This window comes from Lonchura striata, chromosome 1, assembly GCF_046129695.1.
Source record: "Lonchura striata isolate bLonStr1 chromosome 1, bLonStr1.mat, whole genome shotgun sequence".
Taxonomy (NCBI): Eukaryota; Metazoa; Chordata; class Aves; order Passeriformes; family Estrildidae; genus Lonchura; species Lonchura striata.
In genome coordinates this window covers 125,329,875-125,345,540 of record NC_134603.1, presented here as the reverse complement: position 1 = coordinate 125,345,540, position 15,666 = coordinate 125,329,875, and the positions used below count along the sequence as shown (strand labels likewise).

General features: G+C 39.4%; 1 protein-coding gene across 1 annotated transcript in view; it reads right to left on the bottom strand.

Annotated features, from left to right (window-relative positions):
* RAPGEF5 (Rap guanine nucleotide exchange factor 5) overlaps positions 1-15,666 on the bottom strand; it is a 155,566-nt gene that overhangs the window by 127,924 nt on the left and 11,976 nt on the right. The window lies entirely within an intron of this gene.

The window sequence follows — 15,666 nt, the reverse complement described above, 5'->3', positions numbered from 1 at the left end:
CACTGGTAACAGCGTCTCAAGAAATGAATGCTCCAATGTCAGAGGGGATTCAGACAATAACAGGAGTAGGAATAACAAAGGATTTGGATAAATTTTAATATGAGAAAAGAAAGAAAAGACTGTGACTATTTACCTTACAAAGGAGTGATTACAAGAGACATAATGCAATTACGCAGTATGGCACAAAGAAAAGACTAATTTTCTGTGCTCTATTTTACATGAAAATAATTGATCACTCAATGAACTTAGAGAGGATTCATATTTGAAGAGACAGAAAGTAAAGTCAAAAATAAGTCTTAACAGTAGGGAAATGCAAATGCCAAAATCTTACCACTGATCAATAAAGACTAGGATTTAAAACTATAAAATTCACAGTGAACCAGTGCTCAAGGGACACAGGATAAACATCTCCACAAGAATCAGGTTAACCCACTCTTACTCATCATGATCCTTCCATATGTTGTCACTATTAAAAGACAAGATATCATCTATACTGATGATTACTTGCAACTTCTCTTACTACAAGCCACACAAGCCACAAATAAACACTGCCTAAAATAAGCCTGGAAGTGGAAAAGAAGACTGCAGATTGTAGAGGTGCACTGGCACTACAACAGGAAGATCATGTGGTGCTCCCTCACATTATTCCAACTTCTAAGCAGCATAATTAATTCCTTGCTTTGAGAAGAATCCAATTCTCACTTGGTATATTTCAATCATAAAAATACCCCACCGTTCACACCCTGTAAGAATTACAGAATCCATATTTCAGTAACACCACCTGCTTTTTCCTCCCTGTGTTCTTGTTCCTGAATTTTTAAGAAGGGAAAGGACAAGGAACCACAGAAGCATCTATCTCTGTTTACCCTTCCCCGCTCATCACAAACCTTAGTGTAGTTCCATGCATTACAGCAGCTCCATATGGAAATACTGTAACATATAAGCCTAATTTCCCTCTCCTGTGCCCAACAAAGATGCTGCAAGAGTTCAACACTGCCTTGGATCCCACTTACTCTTCCTAGCCTGCATGTCATTAACACCTCGGTTCTGCAGCAGCCCTACAGAACACCACCTCTCTTGGTTTCTGTCCAAGTCTCTCATTCCACAAGCCTCACTGACTGCTGTCAAAGTTTATACATTGATTTCCCCGCTCCCTGATTCTTTCCCAGGCTGGCACTGACAGAGAACAGGGAGGGTCACCCAGGGAGAATACTGGTACTGCAGTGTGCACTTACATGACAGCATAAGATCAAGCTCAGCAAAAAGGACGAATTTGGTTGCTTTCTACAACAGGGTTGCAGTGGTGATGGATAAGAGAAGAGAGACTGACATAATCTACCTGGACTTGTGCAAAACATTTCATACTATCCCAAGCATATCCTTGTCACTAAAATGGAGAGACATGGATTTGACGGATGGACTACTCAGTGGGAAATGGACACACTCAAAGAGTTGTGGTCAATGGCTTGATGGCTGTGTTTGATCACAAGTGATGAGTGGTGTCCCTCTGGGACCATATTATTTAACATCCTCATGTTAACATGGGAACGTGGACAGTGGGATTGAGCGCACCCTCAGCAAGCCTGGGGATGACAAGTTCAGTGGTGTGACTGACAATCTAGAGGGAAGGGATTCCATCCAGTGAGACCTGGACAGCCTTAAGAGCTGGGCCTGTGCAGTTCTCATGTATTTCAACAAGGCCAAGTGTTAGGTCTTGTGCCTGGGTTGGGGTAATCCCAAACTTGGACACAGGCTGGGAGATAAGTGGATTGAAACCAGCCCTGTGGAGGACTTAGGAGTGTTGGCGGATGAAAAACTGGACATGACCCAACTATATCCTGGGCGTCATCAAAAGAAGGAGGACAGCAGGCTGAGGGCGGTGATTCTGCACCTCTACCACACTTTTGTGAGACCCTCACCTGGAGCACTGCATTCATTTGTCAGCTTTCCAGCAGAATAAAGATGGGGATCTGCTGGAGGAAGTCTAGAGGAGGGCCACTAGATTGATCATGAGAATGGAGCACCTCTCCCATGGAGACAAGCTGAGAGAGTTGGGGTTGTTCAGCCTGGAGAAAAGAAGACTCCAGGGAGATCTTGTAGTATCTTCCAATATCTAAAGGAGGCCAACAGGAAGGACATAGATGGACTTTTTATCAGGGAGTGTAGTGAAAGGACAGCTAATAATTTAAAGGACAGGTAATAATTTTAAACTGAAATAGGGTAAAATTAGACTAAATATTAGGAAGAAATTCTGAGGAGTCTGCAAAAGGTGTCTGATGCTGAAAACCAGTAGAGAAAAAAACCCCAAACTTCTAGTTTATCCCTCAGACCACAAAGTGGTCTGGTGTATGGAAGACAGGAGGAATTCCCTGAAAAGGGACGAGGGAGAACAGGACAATGGCTTTTTGGTGGCAGTCTGGACCTATATCAATGTGGAGCAAAGATGAAGCATAAGAAAATAGAAACTGGAAAGGAGAAAATAGAACAAAACAGAAGTGGCTTTCTGGAATAGAAAAAATGATCTTTAATTTTAATATTAGTGCAGCCCGTATAATTATGAAACACTCACTGCAGTTAGGCTGAAATGATCACAGAAATTTAGGAATTTTATCCTAAATAAAAATTTTAACCTAGCTACCACGATAAATCCTGGGTTTTTTTTTTTTTTCTTTTTTTTTTTTCTTTTTTTTAACCTGCCTCAATAAATATTAGGTACTGAGCACACCTCTATATAGCAGACTGCTTTGGATGTTGGGGACAAACTGGGCAGTTGTCTACAGGAGAGGAAAAGACAGTGGATAAGTGGTCCAGCCTATCTTTAAAGACCCCAGCTTTTGGGTGGCTCTGTTGGAGAAGCACCACTCCTCCCTGAAGATATCTGGTGAACATAGGCTGCTCCCTCAGAATTATTTTGATACACATACAAAATACATTTGCAAATCCCTCTAAGAATGAGCCAAAATTTGCTTTTAAAGCAAATTAATTAGTCATCAAGCAAACAGCTCATCTCTCATGAAAAGTACCTTGGAACAGTTACTGATGCCCACGCCAAGTGCTGCTTTCTAGCTACTGCCACCCTGGCATCCTCACATGCCTCTTCGCCAGCTTGAGGAGAAGCTTTGCCAAGCCCCATGTCAGGGAGAGGACAGACAGCTAAAGCAGCACGTGTGGTGGGACAGAAGACAATATGTGGGCAGGAGATCCAGAGCACTGGGTGCCCTCCATAAGGGCTGTCCCATCATACATGAGTAGGTGTGCATAAGCAGCTTCATCTTTTCCCTGCTGGGGATGCAGGAAGAAATAAGCGGGTCCTGTGGGCTGGACAATTCCAGAGTCTGAACTACGAACATGGCACAGGGATGTGTCCCCAAGCTAGGCAGCATCCTAGCTTGGGGACACAACCTGCATTTGACAGGAGAGGACAGCTGGGACAGGAGAAGGTTTTGGAATAGGACTGCTAGTATCAAATCAGAATACACCACAGAAAATTTAGTCTGAAATTGGAAAACATTATAAAGCAGTAAATACTGTGGTATTTAAAATCATTAAAATCACTAGGAGTAATAACATGAAAAGAATGTGAGGATTAAAATAAAGTGAAGAGCGAGTAATTGAAACAACCAGAAGGAAATATTTATCTATAATCTATATTATCAGCTTACAGAACTATAAACCAAAGAATTAAATATGCCAGGTAGAGTTTTAGAAACAGAGGCTAATTTAATCACTAATCATACTATGCAAAGTCTATACCTAAGTTTAAATTAGTATTGCTTCAACTGTACAGTTATTTTTAAAACAAGTTGAAAATTTCTGACATTACTGAAAGTTAAGCATGCGAAGATACAGATGACAATATTTTAATATATCATCACAAACTGATTTTTTAGAAGTTTGGAAAGAAATTCCCCCACAACAAGTATATTAATGGCTCCACTGGAAAGAACAAGCCGTATCTTTCTGTATGATTCTGACTTAGTTCCTTCCTTGGGAGAGTATAGAACTGGGTCCACTACAGCAACTCCCTGTGCATTTACCACAACCTGGTTAATGTTCTGTTCAAGGGCTAATGGTACTGTAGAGCATGGAATTAGTCATATATTTTGGAGATACATTTGAATTTTGTCCTCATTTTTAGACCTGGGATTTTGCTTTGGCCACATCTCAGCTTGGGAGAATGACTTGCCTACAAGTTGCTTGTGCTTCGCCTCCTGCCCAAGCTGTTCCAACAACTGCTGATATTTCTGCCATTGCCAGCACTGCAGTCACAGTAGCCTCAGCAAGGCTCTGTACATCTGCTAGCAATTTAATCACCAGCATGCTCAGAAAGAAACAAAGTTAAGAGTGCTTCGAGCTCCAGTTCAAGTGCTTTCCTCAGCTGGGATTTAGTGCAGTGGTAGCAGCCAGCAACCTGTCTACACTAGAAGTCATGATGTAACACCTCAAAGAGGCTATAGAAATTGTAGGGAAATAATAAATTCAAATGTGGAACAGAAATGTTTTGCCTTTCTTCTAAGAGCATCTGAAACTCATGCGCAGTTAGCAAGAAAAAAAAAATGGGAAGGAAGAACTTCATTTTTGGTCAGGATTATTCCTTCTACTAAATCTTCTAAACTGGGATTTATTTTGAAACTAAGAGAAATGAGGAAAGGCAAAATCATGGCTTGTCTTCCCCAGTAAATTGTTCAAGCTTCCACTCCAGATTTTTCAAACATATAGGTTTTTCACTGGTTATGTTTCTAAAGTATGAGCATAATTTCTGTGCTTTGGAATTTGTAATGTGCAATCAAACTTTACCTGCTTTCAGTTTACAACACACGCATCAATATTTGTCTGTTTGATCAGAGCTTAATTTGCAAACATGCCCATGATCAACTCCATGTTGCTGGGCAGTTCTAGAAACATTTTTGTTATGTACATATATAACAAAACAATTGTTCATAGTTTCAGGGCACTGTCACTGCGTCCCTAAAGAATTTAGTATAACACTCGTGCATTTCAAACTGTATTACTTAATATACTTAAAAGTAAGCAAATGCTTCAGTGTTGTTATTCCTTAAATATAAATAGCCTGAACAAAAACTCATCTCATTTTGAAATGCACATGGTGTAGCACAGACTACCTGGTAATGAGATCATTTCTATTCCCCAACAGGGGGATCTCTGCAACTACTCAACACCTGAATCCTAAATTGGCTAATGTAATCACAAAGGAAATTATATATTCAGACACACATCCAAAAAGAATTTAAGCATCCAAACCTAAAATACACTTTCACAAGTACTCATGCTGGAAACTTCCTACATTCCAACCATGAGGGCATATGGAAAAGGATCACAAATAAAGCTGAATACAAATTCACTCTCAAAAACAATCATCTGCTTGTCCTTTTCTCTCCAATGATCATTCAGCTCTAAGAATACAGTGGCTCAGGAAAAAATTTAAAAATTCACCAGAGGTATTTATTTAATTTCCCTCAGGCTTCTCTCCCACTCCACGTACAAATCAAAAAGTAATTATTTGTATCTCAACCAGATTTTGTTCTCTTGTTATGAACCATGACAATGATAATACCATAAGAGTAACAGAAACCACTGCAACTGTTACAAATGATAAAACCCCATGGGGGTTTTTTATCAAAAAGATTTCTTTTGCTAGAGTTGCTAAAAGCAAGCAGCTACAATAATGAGAGAGTCTCCACTCTAGGCCTGATCTGAACACAAATCCTGAAACAAAGCTGGGCTGTACCTGCCTGGCACACCCTCCTCAACCTGCAACACAAGAAGGCAGTAATTTCTGCAGGAGTAAATGCCCATTTATTCCCAGTGCTTACTCGTGCCAGGCAAGAAGTGGGGGAAGGGAGCAAAAAATTACACTTATCACTTTTGCACGTTTGAATTTTTTGCATTTGACATCACCTGCTACTGTCTAAATGACAGTTGTTTTAAGCAGAAGTAAGACACGGGTGTTGTGTTTAGTAGAGGAAACACTACCGTTGTTTGAAGGTGGCTGGATATAGGGAGTGTTGTCATGAATCCAAATCTGTTTCCATGTGGCAACAGATTTTTTCCTGTTGCTAAGGCACAGCAAGCAGAGTTGGTTGGGAAGCTAGCTGACTTTCAGCAGATATCATTCATATGAAATCATAGAATATGCCTGACTTTCTGCCAATAATATTTGTAACAAACAACCTTCCCCCACTGCTCCACTTGAAATACACTGTCAGAATTCACGGGTAATGAAGAATAACCAATGTGACAGTTCTCTGCATTAATATTTACTTAAGATTAAATATAAAACCCTTTATAAAGGATCTTTTTTATAAAGGAAAGCTCTTCCCCTGATCATTTTAAACTTCATACACATAAGTGTAGCATAAAAAGGTCAAAAAGCTGTAAAAAGAAAAATCTGTATTCAGAAGAGCTTGCAATTTAGGGTTCCCAGATGAGCCTGAAAAGCTCTCTGGAGAAACCCAAATGAGTCATTAATGAAAGAAAACCAAGGAGGTATTGTCTGTTTTCTGTATAATCTGTTTTCTGTATAAAAAGAACTTACAAAATAAGTTATTTCACAAAGGGGAAACCCATAACCCATGGTTCATTCTCACTTCCTTCAAAACAGAAAGGGATGTGAGAAGAAAATGGATGCTCTTTAAAAAGACAAGCAGCACTCTTTATGTTTAAAGACTTATTTCTGAGTCAATGAAAGTTAGGAAAGCTATGCACTTAGAAGCATTTCTTTATTTTCCAATACCTAGCAAACTAAATATGGCTGAATGGGTTTATGCTTCAAACAAAACTAATTTTTACTTAATCTGGCATAAACCTTCCACTTTCAAAGTCTCTGGAGCCTAGCAAGAAGTGTAATTTAGTGTGCAAGAGCAACATTTATTCTCAATGCCCTTTTCTATGCCTAAAAGAAGCTAATTAAAGAAAAGAATATCATAGAAGACAATATAGTGGGGCTGGCTGGTTTCTCTTCACCCTCTTCCTCTGTCCTACCATAGCAAAAACCCCAGGATAGATCCAGCTTCAGGAAGGCACCAACACAGGCTCTTCCATCTTTATCCTGTGCCTCAAATAAACCTGCAGCATCCTGACACCCACCCAGACTGAGAGAAAGGGAGGAGTGGTGAGCCAGCAGAAGGGGTATCGATACCTTGGTTAGGAACTTTATGTTACTAAAGAAAGGAGACAGCCACCCTCCGGCTAATGATGAGTTCCATGATCAGATTAAATATCCTGAAATACTGCTGCTGACAAGCAGGTCACAACCTCTCTACACCTCCTGCTTCAGCTTCCCGTTCCCGCCCCTCTTCTCCTTTGTGCTTCCACGCGTGTCCATGAAGCCACGTCCTGAACCAAGCCAAAGGGCAATGGCTTTGACTTGGCTCATTAAATAGAGACTCATTGAACAGAGATGGTTTCCCTCGGTGCGGTCACTGGGGAGCCACACAAACATGATCCCCAGCAGGGCGAGCAGCGGGGGCACAGGCGAAGGCTGTGGGACAAGGAGGGAGGCAGGGAGGGGCAGCTGTGCTCAGAGGAAGCATTTGTTTATGCTACATTAAAACTATCCAAGGAATGATGGCATAAAGCACATCTCATAAATCCTTTCTATGTTGACAGAGCAGGGACATTGCTCTGTCAACATAAAAAGGAAGTTAACTATGCTCGCAAAAAATGACAGTACAAAATTCAAGGGTGTCAGCAATGGGGAACTTCACTTCCAACTCCATGTTCACATAAATGCATCAGCTGAAGCAAAACACAATTCCCATATCATCTACAACTGTAGACTGTATGGGCATAGTTGTAATACAGAAACAGTTTACACAAGATTTCTCTTTCTTATAAAGAGAGAATGGACATTTCAACTCATATGCTAATACAAAGTTTGCAGTGAGATTTCATTAAATATGAAAAGAAATTATTAGAATTTTACTGCTTTTTACCTCACATTATATAACATTAAAATATGCAGAGTACACTTAATTGCCTATTCACGTTCCTTCGCTAACTAAACTTTATTGCAGCATTTGTGCTCTCATTTGCCAGTTCGGCCATACATTTCCTAATGTTACCTTTCAAAATTCCCAGTGCATTTCACTCTTCCTGGCTGTCAGCAACATTTCACAGGAAAGCAGTATCCTCCCTTTCTTCCAGTAAAAAAATAGGCACTGCAAAGACTGTCACCATAAACATTTAACAATATTGTCATACTTAATATCTTTTTAAAACTTAGCAGCTAATAAATACAGTAGATGGTCTTTGTCATCTACATTTGTGTCCCTGGCCACCAGCATCTGCTCTGGTTTTGATCTGAGGGGCAGCACATAAAAGAAGATGGGTTTTAGAGGGGGTTTTAGAGATTGCTAAAATTTCTTGTAGCAGCTAATATTTCTAATTATGCAAATTATAATTTGATAGTACACTATCTGGAGCTTTCAAAAGAATGTGGACTGGATATTTCAGACTACAATTAAAACGATGTTCCCAGTGACAGGTCATTGTTTATTTTTCAGCTAAATCAAAATGAAGACACCAACAAAACAGTTAAAAGAGATATCAGGAGTAGGAAAATGCAGATTGTCTACATACTTAAAAGCTTTTCAAAGTACCTCTGCTGACATGTTTCTTGTGTTGTCGACAAAATACCTTCTCATGACACATTTCCAAATGAAAAAAAAAAAAAGAAAGAAAGCAGCACAGCACATCTTCTTAGCAAAGGCATTCTGGAAGCCAGGAAGCCTGACTTACAAGCATGCATTAGTAAAAATAAATTTATGAGGAAATTGTGTGTCAAACACAAGAATAAATACTCAGGTTGTAAAATTTTCTTCCTGGAGCTTTTGTAACTTTACCAACAGCATCCTGCACAACTTCTCTGGATTTGAATTTTGTCCTGCACTGAGCAGGGGTTAGATCAAACAATATCCTGGAGTTCCCTTAACACCCAAATATTTCTGTAATTGTCTCCTGCTCCATCACTCCCAGACAATTTAATTCTGCTATTCCAACTGGCTGTACCAAGCATGGGAGAAAAAGTCTGTGGAGCTTCAGGGCAACCAGAAGTACATTTCTAGGTGCATTCTGCATTTAAAAAGAGGCTCCTAAAATCACAGATTTTCATGTTAGCTTTCCACCAAAATTCTCCCCATCCCATTACTCACTGTGGTAGGTCTCAATTGCTGGGGTACCCCAGATGTCAACATTACTGCAGATAATAGTGGTGCCAGAACCTGACCTTCAGCAAGCCACATTTTTCAGAGGTTAAATATAATAAAATATTTAAAGCAGATAATCAATTAAGTGATTCATCTTGCCTGTCATTACCAACCACCCACCATGTAGGTGTAAGTTCAAATGTTCCCTCTTCGGTGTCAGGCAAAAGCAGCATGGCTGGGTACTTGATTTTTGCCAGCACAGACTCAGGAGCCTTCAGATGAACCACCCCCAAAACCCAGTGGCAAGAATGCTCACCTCCGCCACAAGAATTCTAGCAAACAGCAGAAGGGCAAAAATATCCAAGATTGCTGCAGCTATTTCAGTGAACGCAGATGCAGGAACAAAACCCCAAATATTAGCAAATAGTCAGGAAATCAGCTGTGAACGATGACGACAAATGGCTAAAAATGTCAATACAGAGTGCATATATTATTGAATAAGAAAATCAATTAAAATCTTCATTCATTCAGAAGCAATTTATAATTAAAGAAACAGTTTTATAGTTTTCAATAACTAAAGGATCTTTAATGTTTCAAGTATAAAAAGACAAAATCAAAATTCTGTATTCTGATTATGATTTATGAAAATACTTCCCAGTAAACTGCACTTGCAGTTTACTTTTTGAAAAATGCCTGTCTTTCTAGCAACTTCCTTTAAATTTTCTTTTAATAGGCTGCACACAGATTGTCCATGATTGGGTTTACAAGTGCACAAAGGTATGCTTTTAATATCTCTATAATTTAATGTCTCTGCTCCCAGAGAGCCCTGCTTTTACCACTGCCTGCACAGAAGGTGCATCACCCAGTAATTTCCCAAACCTTTTTCCTACTAGGAGAGCACAGTTACTCCTTTCTGGTACAAGATATTCAAACTATTTCCTCTTTGTTTCTGAGAAACTGATTTTCTGATTTCTCAAGTGGCCAACTGGGAAAAGCACCAGACTGTTCAGTGTACCTCAGTTTTACTCCTGAACGTGGTGTGGTCACAACTTTCAGTGAGGCATTTCCCTTCCCATGCAATGGCAATGACCATGAGCACACTCTGGAAGCACTTTGAGAGCCACAGGTAAAAATCTGCTACCAGCTAAGGGCTAGAAGCTCACAAGCTCTCCTCCATATACCCAGGGAAGCCCCAGTCTAAGTTCAAATATCTACAGGACATTTAAAGCGCAACAAATCTAGAGTAAAACCACCAACTTCTGCTTTTCTTGCTTCTGAGGTTTTCTGAGAGCAGGAGCAGCCTTGAGGGTGGGTGAAGAAGCTCTGCTTAAAGAATTCTGCATTACAGCCTTAACAGTTTGAGGCTCTGCAGTGCTGTGGTTTGTATTGGCAGCACTCCGTTACGTGACCTCTTGGGAACAATAATAATTTCACTGACAGTAGCTCTTGGCACAAACTAATGCCAACCTACTATGAACCAGAGTGTGGGAGTTCCTAACCACTTCCAGAAGAACAGCTGCAATTTACTTTTTTGTAGGGAGAAACTATTAAAGCATAACTACTTTAGTTTCCTGAAGCGGTCAAGGCCTTATGTACAGAGAACTAAACAGCACTCAATACACAAAGAAAGAATAAAGCTTTCCCTTAGATCACACAAGCAATTTTTTGGCAAAATAGATCAGGAACTCCTCAAATGCTCTTGGTAAAGCCTCAGAAATACTTGGAACTCAGCTACTAGCACCTTCAAACCATCTGCAGAGTGAGATCTACTAATTCTGATCACCTTGCAAATCTTTAGTCTGTCCATTAAAGCAGGAAAAAATGAAAACTCAAGTGCAAGCCACTCCAAAGGGATGTTTGTCACCTCTGAGATGGGGAGGGACCTGAGCAACAGGGCAGTTCAAAAATATCTGAATTTTTCAATGTAGCAGAGACCACTGCATGCCTATCGCTCAATCCCAACTGCTTGGCACATAGAGCAATGTGGAAAGGAGTGTGCAATATCCTTTAGATATGGAATATGATTAGACCATGAAGAATCTAGAATATATGAGCAACCACTAAAAGCTGCTTAGGTAAATTTAGCTTTCACCAGACTGAGAGGTTACAGAATCAGACAATATATATGCAAGACACAGATGAGTTTTTTATATTTCTTTTTGCCTCAGTAAAACTGCTCAAGTGTCAAGTAGGTAAGAGATGTAAACATTGCTTAGTATGATAAAATCAAAACCAAATAATACAAATTACATATGTTGTACAAATTAATCCCGTAAGAAAGTAAAAGATGTCCTCAGCACCCCCACAATGTCACAAATACAGTTCAGGCATCTTCAGACAGGAACTTCCTTTGTGAAACAGGTTCAAGAAAGGAACACAGCCTTTCAAATGAGGCAACACTTTCACCCTAATGAGACAGATTTCCTTCATTATATTATTTATCCTTAAATTTAATTACGTGCCTTTCTTCTGATATATATCTTTATTTTCATTCTTTATTCATACAAACTATTCTTTGCACACGCTTGATATTATTAGCACATGGATATGTCACATCAAGTTTATGCTGTATTATTTTGAATTTTCTTGCTGCAGATTTAGTCACTCTAAATTTAATTTAGTCTGTAAGTCCTTCTTCCTACTGCTGTAGTAAGTTTGAGCCCTACAGGGAAGGGTTTCCTTTATCTCTTGAGATTTTCCAGCTCATACTAGGGAATTTTCCCTTTTTGACCACCAGTTTTGAAAGACAGGACCTTGGTCCAACAATAGACTTTTGAAAATATCATTAATAGAATCTGTCGTATTAGGGCTCTCTATGTTTGTTATTTATTTTCAAGACAGCATGGGCCTTCAAAAGTGATCCCTGCACCTCTCCTCAGGCTTAGACTATGTTCTGGTGTACAGCCAAAGTTAGTTAGTCAGTTTAAACAAAATGCCACAAAATTTGACAAGATACTATGGCAAGATTAACATCCTCTGAAATGATAACCCCACTCAAATTCACAGAAAAAGAATATATTAAACTGTGTTGCACTAAACCTTTTGTGGAGAAAGTACCTGTGAAAAAAACTATTTTAGGCAGTCTAACTAAACAAACAAACAGAAAAATCTTGCTTCAATTTGTCCCAAATCAGCCTCTTGTCCCCCATTATGTCAATAACTTCCCTCCAGCAAAACTAGACCTGGCATTTAAAGCAGAAATTTCCTATCCTTTTCTTCCATCTATGTAATGCATTACAAAGACTTTGAATGACTTCTAAGGCACATTTGTCCTACAAAAGAAAGATACTACTCCATAAACAAAAAAAAACAAAAAAAACTCACAATTTGAGAGTCAAAGGATTAGAAGATTTTCCTACTTTCTACAACCGATTAAATTATCTGAATTAATTAACCTTTAATTACATTTGCAACTATTATCTAATTTTCGATCCCAACAGAAGTCCCACCATATGATATCTATATCTTAGTCAATCTTATACTCAAAAGCATGTGCAAAAGAAAAAAACTGCTAGATTATAAATTAGCATGAAAAACATGTGCGCAGTGGGAAAACATCCACAATATTACAGCAGAGCAGGGATCTTAGGTGAATTGTATGTTATTAAACTGAACATGTTTGTTATGAAACTGAACGTGTCTGTGTAAAATGTGTCTCTTGACAAAGAGGCTGACCTCTCTAAGATTTCAAAAGATCTCTGTACATCAGGTGCTGAAAGGAAAATTACTCCTCCAGAGGAACTGTTGTTTTAAAGCAGAAGTCTTTTGGCTTGAAAGCGGTGGATGACTTTTTCAAGGCTGTTTCAAAATATACAGGAGGCAGCCTGCACCTGCAGAATCTGAGATAACCACCCAGGAGAGCACCTCATTCCTCACTGGAGACAGCAGCAGTAGCGCTGTAACTATTTTTAATGAAATACTCATTAGAACACGTAAGAGGGACACAATGTGAACAGAAGCTTACTTATCAGTTGTGTGAATGGGGCATACAAAAGAAAAGCAGAATAGCCTCTGCATTACTCACAGCTAAAATACAGCTGAGTATATCCTGAACAGAGCAAGCTCAAAGAGCCAGCAGAACCGTCTACTGGTGCCATAGTACAATTACAGGAAAGGACTCACACATCCCTGCCTTTCTACAGGGTCACATTTCCACCAGAGGACAGCCAGGCCTGGCAGCCAGCACTAGGAACAGCACACTTGGAGGAGCTTCTGGTCACCAGACTAAGGAGCAGCTCATACATTTCATGTGCTACCTGAAGCTGCACCCTTCTTGCCCTGCCACACACACCCGTGTTCAGGACCCTTCAGGGTCCCCCTCTATGTACCCATGGAAAGCAACAACATAAAACTGAGCCACCTTCTTCTGCCTCACCATGTTAAATCTTTATCCTAAGATCCTTGAGGGAGTGTTTTGTCCCCTGAGACTAAAAGCAGGTAAAGACTGACTACATTTTTTCAGGCCTAGGGGCAAAAGGAGAATTAACTCTCTTATTCTTCAATATTCTTCATCACAGCCAATGCTTGCAACAGTGATCACTTCAATATGCTGCCACCCTCCTTCCACTTACCCACTGTATCCTAGTTACCAGCCTACTCAGTTTTCAAAGTCACTAATAAACATCATTTTAAGTCAGCAAATGTTTCATGACCTACGCAAAGCAGGAGGTGGGAGAGATGGGGAACTGCTGTCTTGAAAAGTTGGTTCAAGCAATATGCACATGGAAAATTATAATTTAGATTGAAATCAGGGAAGAAAAAATATCCAAACGGTTAATAAATGGATTGTTTCCTCCAGAGTGACTGATGTGTCAGAGAGTAGCAGAGATGTTCTATCTGTGCTTCCATGAACACTAACAAAAAGCAAGATGTCAGTGACACCCTAACAAACTGCTGGCACACTTGTTTATTCTCATCGATTCACCAAAGCAGCCTGGGCAAAGTAGGTAATTTCTGCTCAAACTCTTCCAACCTCTTCACCATGACAATCTCCAAAGCCCATCCAGCTCCATTGCTTATTCTGTAGCAAGGACACATGACCCAGGGGTTAAACTCTGGCCCTCAAGCAGGCTAATGGGAAATCACCACTTACTGTAAGTAAGCGAGATTTTGAGATATTAAGTGACATTTTGAGATACTCTGTCTTCAAAAAATAGTTGCTCGCCCCTATCACCATGCTCACTGTTCCATCCTTTCCCACACTGTTTTTTAGAGGTCACTTCAAACCATCCTTATCTCAATGGAACAACCACCACAAACCATAAGGGCTTCATCCATTTTATCCAAACCAGCCTAAGACTATGGGTTAACTACCTATTTGGTAGCTTGTCTAGCACCAGAAATAACTGTACCAAAATTAAAAGGAGCTTACAAAAATGTTTGGTATGTAGATACATACACAGAGACTTCTTCAAAATGCAAAGCTTTCAAAAAAAGATGGACAGAAACTTTTCACCTCTATTTTCTGCTTTTTCTTTATGCAATGCCATAATATCTGTTTTGGAAACTGGACACACCAACAGAAGTTAACTAAAGAGGGCCTCTAGGACATTACTTCTGCTCAGTAAACCCTTGCCTTGGAATTCACCTCCCTGCTCCGTCCATCAGGATATGATCAAAAGATCAGATGGGTTCATGAACAACAAAGTAATGGGAATGGGAACACTCGAGGTTTGGAAGATTACATGGGAGGTTTGTTTGCATGTTTTTAGCATGCCTCATGCTTGTTGACATTTTTAACCTCTTCACTTGTGCCAAGAGATAACAATGACTAACTTAGGAGGGAAAAAGTCATGGTATAAAGAAACAAGCATACAAATACTGAAGCTGGAGTTGGCTCAGGCTGAAAAGAAGATGACTCACAGACCCTCAGCATTTAGCTTTGTTTCTAAATGTCAGATAACACCAAGAACTGCTAAAGTAAGGGATAAAGATGCAATCTTTTTTCTTGCTTAAAATAAACAAAAAGTAAAGTCAGGTTTCCATTTTCAGAAGTTTCATAAAATTTACCATTAGCTTTTCAGTGACCACAGACAGTTTTTAAAAAGAAATTATTGTCTCTGGATAGTCTCTTGGAATTATTTCTATTTACAGAAGGGACAAATGTGATGCTTCCTTATCGACTCCCATAAATCCTGCCATAAATTTTCCTGTAACATGTTTTGCTGTTAACAAACGACAGAAGTAGGTACTTTTCTACAGCCAAAATAAATGTATTCTCAAAGAGCCTAAGTTCATATTGTTTTTAATCAGACCACAACTCTGATTTTATAAAAGTGTTGCTCTGTTAGCTACACTTTTCTGCTTAAATGCAAAAGACCACTCACTACAAGGATATTTTGTGTCTCTGTTTTTACTGAAGTGCTTTACAAGAATAGAGAACAAATGCCTGTAATGTGACATTGTTCAGAAGTCTTTGTTGGTTTACCTGTTAGAGAGGTTTGTTCCTAATTGCAGTTCTGCCATAAAGTTGCCTAAGCAGAAAAATAAAAATAAATTC